The following is a 5,587-nucleotide window of genomic DNA, read 5'->3' as shown; positions in this document are numbered from 1 at the left end:
AGAGAAAACAGACCTTGAAAATTCACAATCACCTTACAAATATAAGGGCTTATTATCTTTCTTCACCAACTATGGCGCAGTCTAGAGAAATTAACCCTCTCATTTGTTAGCCTCAATAACAGGCTTTAACAGATCTGCAGCCTTGGATGGCTCAGATAATTGCTCTAATTAGTTTGGTATGGAGGGAGGCAGGGCTTCAAATAATTAAGCCTAAATTAAAAGAAAAAAAAAAAGAAAAGTTTATGCCTTGATGGATTTGACATATGGATTCCAGATGTTATGGAAGAAATTTTACTGTTCAGAGTTTTAGGCTACTTTTCGTAGTTAAGAGAGGACTGGAGGGGAAGGCCTGAAGGCAGAATATGGGAAAAAGAGAGCATGTATGTATGAAATCTAGAAAAATGGTACAGATGAACCTATTTGCAGAGCAGAAATAGAGACACAGATGTAAAGAATGGACGTGCGGACATAGAAGGGGGAAGAGGGGACGAATTGGGAGAGTAGCATTGACATGTATATACACTACCATGTGTAAAATAGATGACTGGTGGGAAGCTGCTGTATAGCACAGCAAGCTCAGCCTGGTGCTCTGTGATGACCTAGAGGGCTGGCATGGGCAGGGAGAGGGGATGGCAGGGAGGCTTAAGAGGAAGGGGATATATGTATACCTACAGCTGATTCTCTTTGTTGTAAAGCAGAAACTAACACAACATTGTAAAGCAATCATATTCCAATTTAAAAAAGAGAGAGGTTTCACTGATTCTGTGTGTGTGTGTGTGTGTGTGTGTGTGTGTGGCTATTTCTCCAGATTGAAAACTAGCAAAAACCAGCAACAGGGCCTTAAAATCTTCCTGGTACGTGCGCGAGTAATTTCTGAGTTGGCTTGCCTATAGCTTTGCTAGCAGACAAGTCACCTCCTTAGTGGAAGTGAGTGTTATTTCAACGCAGTTTTTCTCAGGAATTCTAAATTTAAACTCCACAGTCAGCTGGCAAAGGTTGCTAGAATTTTGGTCCTATTTAGAAATGGAGACAGGTAATTATGCCAGGAATAGAGGTGCACTTTTACTTCAATGATATGCACCAAATCCTTTATTTTTTCTCCTTTTTCTGAAAATGGTAAACACAGGGAAAGGAACAGGAGTTCCAGATCCTGGGTACCAAAATATTACAGACACACAGGAAATGACTTTTCAAATCCAGCCTATAAACCTCTCATTTCGTGGGCTTGCTTGTGAGCCGAGAAAAGAGTGGTAAGATCACAGAGGAGACATTCCTAGGTTCTGGGAAGGCTGTACCAGGGGAGGCCTTCCCATGCCCTGATGCTTTGACTCTAAACTCAAGCCATAATTTGAAATGCTAGAGAAAAGCCAATGAAATTTAAAGCAAAATTTGTGGTTTAAAGCTATCTATCTGGCTTTGCTAAAAAAAAGAAAAGAAAAAGAAAAAAAGTAGACTCTGAAAAACAAGTGAAAAGCTAAAATATATTTTTGGAGGAAGAGGTGTTTATTCTCAGCCTATTATTTTAAGACTGTCAATTAAAAATACCCCAACTATGTGATAAGTGAGTGACTGTAGCTCAGATGGTAAAGAATCTGCCTGCAATGCAGGAGACCAGGTTTGATCCCAGGGTCGGGAAGATCCCCTGGAGAAGGGAATGGCAACCCACTTCAGTATTCATGTCTGGAGAATTCCATGGAGAGACCATGGGGTTGCAAAGAGTCAGACATGCTGAGCAACTTTTATTCATTCGTGTGATAAGTAAGCTACCAAATTATTGAATTATGCATCAATCTTCCTAAAACATTCATGCATTGACTTTCCTTTTCCATTTTATATGATCCATCTGAAAGACGTTTCTGGTGTATTAAACAAAGGCTGGGCTTCTGGTTAGTGAACTAGTTTCATTAATTTTCCAAGTATTTGTATTCTGAATGCCTTCTAGGGCTAAGACATTCTTTGACTCAAACACACACCACTCACTCTATTGACGCCAGTGCAGTAAGGAAAGGGCCTGGAGCCAGACTGCCTGCCTTTTGCAGCTCTCCCACCTTGAGCAAGTCACCTAACCTCTCTGTGTGTCAGTTCTCTCCCCAGAAAAGTAGGGCTAGTAATAGCACCTACCTCATCAAATTAAATGAGTTACTAATACATGGAAAACACCGGGAATAAAACCTGGCACATAATAAATACTCAGTAAATGCTGGCTATTTGTTTGGTACTGAGCATGGGGAAAAACAACATACAGGTCCAGATACAGGGATAAACAGAACAAGGTGAATAAAGGAGGGAATAATTGAACTGCTTCTTGGAGGGAAAGAGAGGGGTTTGCTAAGTAGATAGTGAAGGGCCAGGCCAAGCAGATGGTACAAGTGAAGGTACAGAATGATGAAACTGAAGAGGGTATCCGGGGGACTGTAAATGATTTAGTAGAGCTGGATTAACAGAATGAGGGGAAAGAACCCTCAGTATTTGCTGACCAAACTCATGTGATGGGAAGTAAGGCAGAGGACAGATTTCCGGGTTGATGGTGATGCCATTAACCAGAAATGAATTATAGGAGATGGTGTGGGTTTTGACTCAATCTGTTGCGTTTTGGACGTACAGTATATGAAGGGCCTTTGAGACCCAAGCAGAAGTGAACAATTGCATGCATGAAACTGTGCAGGAAATCATTAGAGTGTTACTAATTTTGGGGAGCCATGAACTTGGCTGACATTGTCAGGAACCAATGTAAAGAAGAGAACACTGTAAGGTACACTGGCATCTGAAGGCAGCTGGAAGAGAGGGAGCCAGAGAGAAGAAACAAAGAGAACATGGGCCCTTAGGAGAAATCACAGGAGTAAAGAGCTTCACGTCAATTAGGACATTCTCGACTGAAAATGACGCAAGACTTAAACTGGTTTAAATTCTCAAGATTTTTTGGCTCATATGACTGAAAACACAAGCCTCAAGAAGATCACCCCTAAAATTTGCTGTGTGATGTAGGGAGCTCAAGCATGGTGCTCTGTGACAACCTAGAGGGGTGGGAGGGGGTGGGAGGAGGGAGGAAGGTTCAGGAGGGAGGGGACATATGTATCCCTATGGCTGATTTATGTTGATGTATGGCAGAAACCAACACAATACTGTAAAACAATTGTCCTCCAATTGAAAATAAATTTAAAAAAGAAAGGGTGCAGTTTCTTCAAAAAAAAGAAGAGGATCACCCTTAAGCTTGGGTGAGGAATTCCTCTTACCTTATCATCAACACTTTGAAGATATATTGATATATTGAGTGCCTACTATGTGCTGGTACAGTTCTAGTTAATGAACAAAACAGACAAAATTCCTCCTCTGCACATACAAATGCTTCTTGGTATCTCTCTCTCTTTTTCCTCTCATTAAAATGAAAATACAATGCCTTAAATTGGGAAAACTATCTCTGTGGAGGAAGATGAAGAGAAAAAATTTTAGAATACAATGCAAAGTTCAAAACACTTGCTGGGAACCTAACACCTTTTTGTAGGAATGTCTGAACTTCTATACTAAGTGATAATGGAGGGGTGAATGCAGTTCACTATGGATATAAAACTCTAAAATCCAAAATATCACAAATGATACATTTTAAAGCCCAGTGTGGACTTAAATTAGTCAAAGCTCTTATCATAGTTGCTGAGTTAAATTCAGGTACGTATGAAAATAATTACATTTTTCAAATATCTCAGTGGGTCTTTGTTTCTAACTGAATTGTATGGCAACATGTTTTACATGTAGGTCAGGTCTAAACCTGCATTGCTACATTTACATTTAAATTAAAAGTATATAGTTTGCAATAAAAGGAGACCTCAGTCTTTATATCCAACTAAGCACTGTAAGTTTCTCAAATTTCTCCAATGCCTTAGTTCACTCAGACACTTGTCACTATTTGGACTACAGCGACCAGCCTTTCTGACTTGACTTGCATCCTACATATCTGTCCTCTCCATGGCTGAGAGATTTCATCCAAAATGAAGATGAGTCCTTTATTCTTATAATGCCTTGCACTATAGTTACTCCATAAATTTTGCATGAAATGAGATGCAGCTTCTAGCCTGAGCTCTGAAGCTAAGTTCTGGTGCATTTATGGGTATATTGTTTCATCTTACTGGGCCTTTCATTTTCTAATTTGGAATTTATAAAACCTACTCATTAGGTTTTTGGCAAATAAAATACTACTATATGATTGAACTTTGCGAATTCAAAAGCACTACACAGCATTGAGTTAAGATTAGAAGCAAGTCCAAGTTATGTTTGTATTTTAATGGCTAAAAAGGGGTCATTTTCCTCAGTAATGATCTTTGATTCCAGTTAGAATGTTTTTCATAAAACTCTGTAAAGTTATTTATACTTTGAGTTTTAAAATATGGCCCACAAAAGCTTACTTAGTTCTTTTCTCAAAATTCCTTCTTTGCCCAAATGAAGTCCATGCCTGATGTAACTTAATTTACTCATCTTAAGATGAGGAAACAATCAGAAACATTAAGTGACTTGACTTCTAAAACAGAAGCAACTTGAATAAAGGATTTTCCTAATCTTCATGGATTTTTAGATCCTTCTCCACTGGGTGTTCATTACCTGAACCAAATAGTTCCTTATCTACATTACCCACATGAACTCTTAACATGTTCCCAGGGCATTTCTGAAGGGGGGAAAAAAAATCTACTCTCTGATGTGGTGGTAGATTTAGAGAGGGAAGTGAAAAGTCAATTTTCCAACCAGGAATATTTCTACAGGTGAAGCAATCCATCAGCAAGTTCCTTTCCCCTTCAGTTACTTGGCCGTATTTTGAAAAGAAACCCGAGATACCATAAATGGCTGAGTCAGACTGCTCTAAAACATCAGTATTTAGCTTCTTTCTTCCTAAATTCTTTTCCTAAAACTTTTTATGGTTGATATTCCATTATATATACATACTACTTCTTTATCCATTCATCTGTTGAAGGACATCTAGGTTGCTTCCATGTCCTGGCTATTGTAAATAGTGCTGCGATGAACACTGAGGGTCATGTCTCTTTGAACTATGGTTTTCTCAGGATATACACCCAGTAGTGGGATTGCTAGGTTATATGGTAGTTTAATTCCTAGCTTTTTTTAAAAAGGTATCTCCATAATATATACATTACCATGTGTAAAATAACTAGTGGGAAGCTGCTGAGTAACACAAGGAGCTCAGCCTGGTGCTTTATGATGCCCTAGAGGGTGAGATGGGGGGTGGGTGGGAGGGAGGCTAGAGAGGGAGGAGATATATGCATACTTACAGCTGATTCATATTGTACACAGCTGATTCATGCACCGCAGAACCAACAAAACATTGCAAAGCAATTATCCTCCAATTAAAAAAATACTAAAAAAACTTTTTTATTAAAAAAACAAAACCAAAAACTGGTTTGACCTGTACTCACATAGGTGCACCCTCGTGGCTCAAATGGTAAAGAATCAGCCTGCACTGCAGGAGACCCAAATTCTATCTCTGGGTCAGGAAGATGCCCTGGAGAAGGGAATGGCTATCCACTCCAGCATTCTTGCCTGGAGAATTCTATGGACAGAGCAGCCTGGTGGGTTACAGTCCCTG

Source organism: Budorcas taxicolor, chromosome 3, assembly GCF_023091745.1.
Source record: "Budorcas taxicolor isolate Tak-1 chromosome 3, Takin1.1, whole genome shotgun sequence".
Lineage (NCBI taxonomy): Eukaryota > Metazoa > Chordata > Mammalia > Artiodactyla > Bovidae > Budorcas > Budorcas taxicolor.
Note: the sequence above shows the minus strand (reverse complement) of the source record.